The sequence below is a fragment of the Procambarus clarkii genome, unplaced genomic scaffold, assembly GCF_040958095.1.
Source record: "Procambarus clarkii isolate CNS0578487 unplaced genomic scaffold, FALCON_Pclarkii_2.0 HiC_scaffold_1793, whole genome shotgun sequence".
NCBI lineage: Eukaryota > Metazoa > Arthropoda > Malacostraca > Decapoda > Cambaridae > Procambarus > Procambarus clarkii.
Genome location: NW_027190817.1, coordinates 7,050 through 18,157, shown reverse-complemented (window position 1 = coordinate 18,157; position 11,108 = coordinate 7,050). Strand labels below are relative to the sequence as shown.

General features: G+C 42.6%; 2 non-coding genes across 2 annotated transcripts; both read right to left on the bottom strand.

Moving 5' to 3' along the window:
- Nucleotides 1-1,223: 1,223 nt before the first annotated feature.
- LOC138362416 (5S ribosomal RNA) lies at nucleotides 1,224-1,342 on the bottom strand. The gene has a single exon (XR_011227643.1). It is a non-coding gene; the product is annotated as a 5S ribosomal RNA (ribosomal RNA).
- Nucleotides 1,343-9,460: 8,118 nt separating this feature from the next.
- Nucleotides 9,461-9,579, bottom strand: LOC138362415 (5S ribosomal RNA). Its single transcript, XR_011227642.1, has one exon. It is a non-coding gene; the product is annotated as a 5S ribosomal RNA (ribosomal RNA).
- Between the last annotated feature and the right edge of the window lie 1,529 nt (nucleotides 9,580-11,108).

Here is an 11,108-nt window from a genome sequence, read left to right as displayed (position 1 = left end):
ACAATCTTCCTAATACTATTATGTAGGTGTGTGTGTGTGTGTGTGTTTTTATTCATTCTTTGGTTTTATAGATGACATACATATTGACTCCTTTTACCGGTCCTTAATTAGGCTCTGGGGAAGCAATGGTGGTGGTGCATTTAAAACTAAACCAAAAATCACCAGTTCTGGACGCGTCAAATATCATATCCGCTTAATGTGTCTACAACCTAATTACTTAAAACTACACTATTTAATTCATTCATATCATGTGCATATTGGTCATTATGCTCATACAACCGACATCAAAATTTATTTTCATTATTAGAATCATACATTTCATCAAGTAATACAGATACAAAGAGATTTTCTTTCTGAGAAGACCGTTAGTATTGGCTGGCTGGCAGGCAGGCAGGCATTTGAGGGTTATTATTTCGCCTGTTGATTGGGGGGAGGGTTGATGTGTTAGGGGGTTTTCGGTTAGGTGTGGTGGTGGTGATTGGTGGTGATTGGTGGTGATTGGTGGTGGTGGTGATTGGTGGTGAGTAGTGGTGGTGGTGGTGAGTAGTGGTGGTGGTGGTGGTGGTGGTGGTAGTAGGTGGGAGGGGGGGGGGGGGGGGGGAAGGGGACTGATGGTCTGTGGATTCCTTCTCCGTACCCCTTACATATAAGCAAAAACATGCCTTCCTGTGGGTATAGAAACATTAACACAAATTATATATGTAACTGATATTGTAGCCTTTTAAACAGAAAAGATTTGTACATACAAATACTTTTAAATTATCATTTATTTGTGGAAATGGCATTTACGTCATTAAATTGATACCTCAGCATCAAGCTTGTGTCCTGCAGCTGTGGTCCAGTGGTAAAGTGTATATAAGTGATGCGTATTCTTGGAGTTGCGAGTTCAAACCCGGATTAAGCTATATATATATATATATATATATATATATATATATATATATATATATATATATATATATATATATATATATATATATATATATATATATATATATATATATATATATATATATATATATATAAAACAACATGTTTTGTTTTGGTTGTTTGTTTTTGTATAAAGCCTCACACACTATATTAAGCGAGTTTGTTTTAAACATGACATACATATTAATTCATTTTACCAGGCCTTATTCCACACAACTCCGTGAATTTCCCGTGGAGCCAGCCATTCAAACAAAAACAAACGAAACAAAACAAAACAAAACAAAAAACATTATTGCCAACAGCATTTGGTGTTCCCAGGCGGTCACCCATCCAAGTACTAACCAAACCCAACGTTGCTTAACTTCGCTGATCGGACGAGAAGCGGTGTTCTCAACGTGGTATGGCCGTTGGCATGAGACTGCCTACACATTGTGGCTAATAACCAACTCTTTTTAGTCATCACGGCAGGATACGGACCTTCTTGTGGTGTCTTAATGGTAATTGTATCCTAACATATTTTTGTCTCCTTGGCATGGATATTTAACATCGTTTATTCAGTCTTGGGTTTATGTTCTTTCGCCATTTACAGACATTTTACATCTACCTACTTCCTCAGCCTGCCCTGCCAATTTCTAATGAATTTGTGGATTTTCTTTTGTAATACATACATGTGTGTGCTCATCTGCTCTTCAGTTTTTATGATATTTGTCTCATCTGTCCTGCTTTATGATACTTTTACAAAGAACATGAACAAATGCTTCTATTTTAGAGAAGATATGGGATCCAGGTTTCGGAGCCGTAAAACCAACCGTTGTGATTGGTGGACGAGTTGCCAGGTTGCAGCTTCTGTACCGTGCCGGCACATAAATAGGTTCGGCTCAAGCGGCGGCAGCATCATTCCCCCGTGACTGTCTGAGCGTCTCTCATCACCTTGGTTATCTCATCATCATCATGGTAGAAGCAAAGCCTACCAAGAAGGCTGCGGCTGCTGCTGTGGTGGCCACCACCAGGAAACCTCGCGTCCAGGTTGCTCACCCGAAAACTAGTCAAATGGTTCTAGCCGCGGTCGCAGCACTCAAAGACCGTAAGGGCTCGTCTCTACAAGCAATCAAGAAGTACGTTGTTGCCAACAACAAAGTCGAGGCTGCCAAGATCGCCATTTACATCCGAAGATTTCTCAAGAAAGCAGTGGCTGACGGCATTCTTGTTCAGACCAAGGGAAGTGGAGCTAGTGGATCATTCAAGCTGGCCGTAGCAGAGAAGAGGGCCGTTCTAACTCCCAAGAAAGCCACCACAACCAAGAAACCATCTACAGCAGCAAAGAAGGCCGTGGTAACTCCCAAGAAAGCCGCCACAAGCAACAAACCACCTACAGCCTTGAAAAAGAAGCAGCAGCAGCAGCTTGTTGTTGGGAACAAAAAGCCCAAAATAAAGAGAGCTTCAAAATCTCCCAAACCACCCAAGGCAAAGAAAGCTGTCAAGAAAACAACAAAGGCAAAATAAACGATGACATGCAAGCAGCATGAATACACATGACAATAAACATCCAGGCCTCCCCCCTCAGTGGAGGGGCCTCATATGATTCCAAAAAGAGTTTAGTTTTGTAGACAAATAAATCATTACTTTTGGGGTAGATTTACTCTGTATATTATATATATATATATATATATATATATATATATATATATATATATATATATATATATATTTATATATACACATGGGTGAGGTGATATGGTACCAAAGTTTTGGGTAAGGTGATTGACATTTACACAAGATAAAACACGAACCAATGGGAATAAAAACATAAGAATGGAAGTAACTGCAGAAGGCCTATTGGCCCATAACACAAGCACTTCCTCTTGATGCTTCTATATTGGTTCGGAGTCTTGAAGCTATAATATATATATATATATATATATATATATATATATATATATATATATATATATATATATATATATATATATATATATATATATATATATATATATATATATATATATATATATATATATATATATATATATATATATATATATATATATATATATATATGCACACAAAACTAAATAGTCTTGTTAGACAAATTGCCCCTATTAGAGGCAAGTTGACTAACAAGCCGAATGACTGCAATTGTTTTGAATTTGAGTTAAATCTAACATAGAAATGTAATCAAACCTAACCTAACCTATGCTAACCCAAGCTAAGCTAACCTAACCTAACCTAAGCTAACCCAAGCTAAGCTAAGCTAAGCTAACCTAACCTAACCTAACCTAAGCTAACCTAACCTAACCTAACCTAACCTAACCTAACCCAGCAATTCATGATCTTAATATAATACTGTTAATTGGATAAACCAATTTGGAAAGAAATGTTCGAAAATAACAAAATTAACTGTGCTTGTTAGGAAAATTGGGCCTTGCATACTTGTCCCAATAGTGTGGTTCTCGCTTTTAGGTACGACATAAACGTATACCTAAGTTGAGAGAGAAAAAGATTCGCACTCAAACATGCATATCGATTGCCAGTCCTGAATTCTGGGTAGATATTCGTGTCCTCCCTTTTCATTTACCATCATTTGGATACTATCAAAACAGCTCTGAGAAGGATAAAATGAATAAAACGGGTAGCTCACTCATGTAAAAAGGAAGAGTTGGGAAAGATCTCTCTCTCTCTCTCTCTCTCTCTCCCCCTCACCCCCCACCAATGATCCTGCTCTGCTAGTATATAACGTAACAAACCTTCCCCCCCCCCCTCCCTCCCCAATCAGAGTCCCTTTAAGCATGCGAGGATAAAAAATAGATTTCATAAGACCCAATGTGCTAGCTGATATCAAAACAATTTATGTTATCGTCTATTAAGCCCTTCAGTAAAAAAGTATAGGGACCTAATTAGGTCCCGTTTTGAGGTGGTGGTGGGTGGAATCGATGGATTAGCCAAGCTCTTATCCGCCGAATCCGTAGAGGGTACGACCCTGGCGCTTCAGAGCGTACACCACGTCCATAGCAGTGACGGTCTTCCTCTTGGCGTGTTCCGTGTAGGTTACAGCATCACGGATGACGTTCTCGAGGAACACCTTCAGGACGCCACGGGTCTCTTCGTAGATGAGACCCGAAATACGCTTCACGCCGCCACGACGAGCTAAGCGACGAATAGCGGGCTTGGTGATGCCCTGGATGTTGTCACGTAGCACCTTACGATGACGCTTGGCGCCACCCTTTCCGAGTCCCTTGCCTCCCTTGCCGCGTCCAGTCATGGTGTTGAAGTTGTGTGAATCGAATTGACGAATGCCCGCACGATTTCCCGACTATATCCCATCAAGCGGACGTACTAGTAGCATTGCAACTCCTGCCTGCCCTTACTTTACGCTTGTGGTCGAGTAGACACGGCTTTCTCACAACGCTTTCAAAACTGCAGTTGCCTACTCGTCTGTTTCACGTCCCTGTGAAATGACTTTTGCACAAATCCAAAAAATAGAGCAAAATCAGCGATAATAGTGATTGAGGTGAGCCGCCTGTTGGCTGCAGCCAGAGGAAGGAGGGGAGGGGCAACGGGGTGACGTAGGCGAGTCGAGCAGCCAATGGCGCTCGAGCAAGCGCCTCGAGACGGCGTATATAAGCAAAAATTTTTCGGCGCCGGCCATCACAAACCACAGTTGTTCACCATGGCTCGCACCAAGCAGACTGCTCGCAAGTCCACGGGAGGCAAGGCTCCTCGTAAGCAGCTGGCCACCAAGGCAGCACGCAAGTCTGCTCCTGCCACAGGGGGTGTGAAGAAGCCTCACCGTTACAGGCCCGGAACGGTCGCCCTGCGTGAGATCCGTCGTTACCAGAAGAGCACCGAGTTGCTCATCAGGAAACTTCCCTTCCAGCGTCTGGTGCGCGAGATTGCCCAGGACTTCAAGACCGATCTTCGCTTCCAGTCGTCTGCCGTCATGGCTTTACAGGAGGCATCCGAGGCTTACCTGGTCGGTCTCTTCGAGGACACTAACCTCTGTGCCATCCACGCCAAGCGTGTCACCATCATGCCAAAGGACATTCAGCTTGCTCGCCGTATCCGTGGAGAGCGTGCATAAGCTAAATCGACCACCCTAGTATACACCAAACTCGGCCCTTCTCAGGGCCAAAATATCCTTCTAAGGAGATTTCAGACATTCCTAGCATAATTTAGGTGTCATACATACATGTGATATCAATAAATCAAGTCATTTGTAGTACAACCTGTTCTCTTACAAACAAAACGCCGTCGCTTTTCACTCTTATGCACTGTCAAGGATCACCCCCCCCCCCCCCCCCCAAAATAAAAATTGTCATACTGTACTAGAAATAAAAGCAGCTTGTATAAGTGACATATACTGTCCAGTCCTGTTTTATTCTGTTTTCGGTCCTCTGGCTTAATCTGTTAAGTTAGGAGATGACATTTTAAATTAACCGTTTTCTTGACATTTTCAAACCTAAGAGGGTGGCCTGCATAGTAATCCTAATGTGGAACATAACAATGAATCTCTAATCTCTAGAAAAAAGATACCGAGTGCTTATATGTGTTGAGAGAGAGAGAGAGAGAGAGAGAGAGAGAGAGAGAGAGAGAGAGAGAGAGAGAGAGACACACAGACAAGATAGACAAGACAGACAGACAAACAGACAGACAGACAGACAGACAGACAGACAGACAGACAGACAGACAGACAGACAGACAGACAGACAGGCAGGCAGGCAGGCAGACAGACAGACAGACAGACAGACAGACAGACAGACAGACACTGAGAGAGAGAAACACACACAGACAGTTTCATAAATATTCTCATTTTATAGCTATTTGCTTTCAGTGACAGAGGTTTTTGTTATAATAGTATTGGTGTCTAACACTCACAATCTCTTTAGAAATTAAAGTGTGGCTCCAATGGAGCCGAGTTTGTTGGTTTGAGGCCAAGCCACCACCACAGGGCAGTAAGTAAGCCGTTTACTTGGAGGAGGTGTACTTGGTGACGGCCTTAGTGCCCTCAGAGACGGCGTGCTTGGCCAGTTCTCCGGGCAACAGGAGCCTTACAGCCGTCTGGATCTCCCGACTGGTAATGGTGGAACGCTTGTTGTAGTGGGCCAGGCGAGAAGCCTCGGCGGCGATGCGCTCGAAGATGTCGTTCACGAACGAGTTCATGATCGACATGGCTTTGGAAGAGATACCAGTGTCGGGGTGGACCTGCTTCAGCACTTTGTAGATGTAGATGCTGTAGCTCTCCTTCCTCCTGCGCTTCTTTTTCTTATCGCCCTTGGCAATGGCCTTCTGGGCCTTTCCGGCCTTCTTGGCAGCCTTTCCAGATGCCTTGGGTGGCATGATGATGCTCGTGCTGGCTGGCGTTGCGATACAATAATGAACTTTTGCGCGAGGCGAGCTTTCCTTTTATATCCCGCTCGCGACTCAGCTCAGAGCGGGTCGCGTGGCGGAGCGCGCTGATTGGTCAGTGGCGGGCTCCCTTGATCCTGAGCGGGGTATATAACACGAAGCTCGATCTGCGGGGCGGCATAAAACACCACAAACCCACAACAGCAGCAGCAATGTCAGGACGCGGCAAGGGAGGCAAAGTGAAGGGCAAGTCAAAGTCTCGCTCCAGCAGGGCCGGACTTCAGTTCCCCGTGGGCAGAATTCACCGTCTGCTGCGTAAGGGCAACTACGCCGAACGCGTCGGTGCTGGCGCTCCTGTCTACCTGGCAGCCGTCATGGAATACCTCGCTGCCGAAGTTCTGGAGCTCGCCGGTAACGCCGCACGTGACAACAAGAAGACCCGTATCATCCCACGTCACTTGCAGTTGGCCATCCGCAACGACGAAGAACTCAACAAACTTCTGTCTGGCGTAACCATTGCACAGGGAGGTGTTCTTCCAAACATTCAGGCAGTTCTTTTGCCAAAGAAGACAGAGAAGAAGTAAGCACTTCTGCCACCCACCACGACAAATACCATAACCAGGCTCCATCCGGAGCCACACACACTTTAATAGAGAGATTCAAGTAGACAATCAACTTTCAAACATTAATAATAACATTTATATTGATTTCATTTGGAATGTGTACATAACAAACAAACAAACAAAACAAAATTATAGGGGATATTCAGCATCACTTGGAATATTAACCAATCATATAAATCCAATATATATTTTATATTTTACTTTAAGCGAGGAATTCATATTCTATTAATTTTTAATCATACAAATGAACAAAAGCAATTCTTCACTAGACGTAATGAATGAATAAATGATCAAGGTTTTAATGTGTTTCATGAATATATATATATATATATATATATATATATATATATATATATATATATATATATATATATATATATATATATATATATATATATATATATATATATATTAATACTTGTGAACCAGAATATGTTTGAGCAGCAGCGATCGTGCCTGCCATTGGCCGAAGTGCAACAATTCAAATAATTTAAAGGGCCTGCTCGGGTATATAAGAGAGGCTGGGAGACTGGGGCCGGTGGTGGGTGATGGGTGATGAGTGATGGTGTGGTGTGGTATGGTGTTGTTAAGAGTTGATTTACGGCCAGCCAGCCAGCTGCAGCCAAGGCAGGGCAGGGCAGGGCAAGGCAAGGCAAGGCAAGGCAAGGCAAGGCAAGGCAATAACAGAACAGGACAGGACAGGACAGGCAAGGCAAGGCAAGGCAAGGCAAGCAGGCGGGCGGGCAGGCGGGCGGGCGGGCGGGCGGGCGGGCGGGCGGGCGGGCGGGCGGGCGGGCGGCCAGCCAGCCAGCCAGCCAGGCAGGCAGGCAGGCAGGCAGGCAGGCAGGCAGGCAGGCAGGCAGGCAGGCAGGCAGGCAGGCAGGCAGGCAGGCAGGCAGCCAGCCAGCCAGCCAGCCAGCCAGCCAGCCAGCCAGCCAGCCACTCCCACTTTGTATTTATATGCATTCAATTTATATTCAAACATTATATATGTTAAGGGCCTAGTTTTAGTGTTTATTTTAAAAATGACAAACATCGAGTCGTTTTACCAGTCCTTTAGCGTTAACAGTGATGCATTTTAAAACTGAACAGAAATCACCTTTTCTGGATATATCAAATATCGAATCCGCTTAATGTGCCTACAATTCAATCATTCAAAAAATACATAATTTACATCATGCCTTTTCATAGAACAGACAATAAGATTTGAGACAATAAGAACTTTACTTTTATAACTAAAGTTGCACAATTATACCAACTCTATGGTGGCTGGGTGGTAAGGTGTGTGGCTGGTGTTTTGGAAGTCGCGAGTTCAAACGACCCAATGGGAGTACTTTTTTTTTTTGCCATACAATCTTCCTAATACTATTATGTAGGTGTGTGTGTGTGTGTGTGTTTTTATTCATTCTTTGGTTTTATAGATGACATACATATTGACTCCTTTTACCGGTCCTTAATTAGGCTCTGGGGAAGCAATGGTGGTGGTGCATTTAAAACTAAACCAAAAATCACCAGTTCTGGACGCGTCAAATATCATATCCGCTTAATGTGTCTACAACCTAATTACTTAAAACTACACTATTTAATTCATTCATATCATGTGCATATTGGTCATTATGCTCATACAACCGACATCAAAATTTATTTTCATTATTAGAATCATACATTTCATCAAGTAATACAGATACAAAGAGATTTTCTTTCTGAGAAGACCGTTAGTATTGGCTGGCTGGCAGGCAGGCAGGCATTTGAGGGTTATTATTTCGCCTGTTGATTGGGGGGAGGGTTGATGTGTTAGGGGGTTTTCGGTTAGGTGTGGTGGTGGTGATTGGTGGTGATTGGTGGTGATTGGTGGTGGTGGTGATTGGTGGTGAGTAGTGGTGGTGGTGGTGAGTAGTGGTGGTGGTGGTGGTGGTGGTGGTAGTAGGTGGGAGGGGGGGGGGGGGGGGGAAGGGGACTGATGGTCTGTGGATTCCTTCTCCGTACCCCTTACATATAAGCAAAAACATGCCTTCCTGTGGGTATAGAAACATTAACACAAATTATATATGTAACTGATATTGTAGCCTTTTAAACAGAAAAGATTTGTACATACAAATACTTTTAAATTATCATTTATTTGTGGAAATGGCATTTACGTCATTAAATTGATACCTCAGCATCAAGCTTGTGTCCTGCAGCTGTGGTCCAGTGGTAAAGTGTATATAAGTGATGCGTATTCTTGGAGTTGCGAGTTCAAACCCGGATTAAGCTATATATATATATATATATATATATATATATATATATATATATATATATATATATATATATATATATATATATATATATATATATATATATATATATATATATATATATATATAAAACAACATGTTTTGTTTTGGTTGTTTGTTTTTGTATAAAGCCTCACACACTATATTAAGCGAGTTTGTTTTAAACATGACATACATATTAATTCATTTTACCAGGCCTTATTCCACACAACTCCGTGAATTTCCCGTGGAGCCAGCCATTCAAACAAAAACAAACGAAACAAAACAAAACAAAACAAAAAACATTATTGCCAACAGCATTTGGTGTTCCCAGGCGGTCACCCATCCAAGTACTAACCAAACCCAACGTTGCTTAACTTCGCTGATCGGACGAGAAGCGGTGTTCTCAACGTGGTATGGCCGTTGGCATGAGACTGCCTACACATTGTGGCTAATAACCAACTCTTTTTAGTCATCACGGCAGGATACGGACCTTCTTGTGGTGTCTTAATGGTAATTGTATCCTAACATATTTTTGTCTCCTTGGCATGGATATTTAACATCGTTTATTCAGTCTTGGGTTTATGTTCTTTCGCCATTTACAGACATTTTACATCTACCTACTTCCTCAGCCTGCCCTGCCAATTTCTAATGAATTTGTGGATTTTCTTTTGTAATACATACATGTGTGTGCTCATCTGCTCTTCAGTTTTTATGATATTTGTCTCATCTGTCCTGCTTTATGATACTTTTACAAAGAACATGAACAAATGCTTCTATTTTAGAGAAGATATGGGATCCAGGTTTCGGAGCCGTAAAACCAACCGTTGTGATTGGTGGACGAGTTGCCAGGTTGCAGCTTCTGTACCGTGCCGGCACATAAATAGGTTCGGCTCAAGCGGCGGCAGCATCATTCCCCCGTGACTGTCTGAGCGTCTCTCATCACCTTGGTTATCTCATCATCATCATGGTAGAAGCAAAGCCTACCAAGAAGGCTGCGGCTGCTGCTGTGGTGGCCACCACCAGGAAACCTCGCGTCCAGGTTGCTCACCCGAAAACTAGTCAAATGGTTCTAGCCGCGGTCGCAGCACTCAAAGACCGTAAGGGCTCGTCTCTACAAGCAATCAAGAAGTACGTTGTTGCCAACAACAAAGTCGAGGCTGCCAAGATCGCCATTTACATCCGAAGATTTCTCAAGAAAGCAGTGGCTGACGGCATTCTTGTTCAGACCAAGGGAAGTGGAGCTAGTGGATCATTCAAGCTGGCCGTAGCAGAGAAGAGGGCCGTTCTAACTCCCAAGAAAGCCACCACAACCAAGAAACCATCTACAGCAGCAAAGAAGGCCGTGGTAACTCCCAAGAAAGCCGCCACAAGCAACAAACCACCTACAGCCTTGAAAAAGAAGCAGCAGCAGCAGCTTGTTGTTGGGAACAAAAAGCCCAAAATAAAGAGAGCTTCAAAATCTCCCAAACCACCCAAGGCAAAGAAAGCTGTCAAGAAAACAACAAAGGCAAAATAAACGATGACATGCAAGCAGCATGAATACACATGACAATAAACATCCAGGCCTCCCCCCTCAGTGGAGGGGCCTCATATGATTCCAAAAAGAGTTTAGTTTTGTAGACAAATAAATCATTACTTTTGGGGTAGATTTACTCTGTATATTATATATATATATATATATATATATATATATATATATATATATATATATATATATTTATATATACACATGGGTGAGGTGATATGGTACCAAAGTTTTGGGTAAGGTGATTGACATTTACACAAGATAAAACACGAACCAATGGGAATAAAAACATAAGAATGGAAGTAACTGCAGAAGGCCTATTGGCCCATAACACAAGCACTTCCTCTTGATGCTTCTATATTGGTTCGGAGTCTTGAAGCTATAATATATATATATATATATATATATATATATATATATATATATATA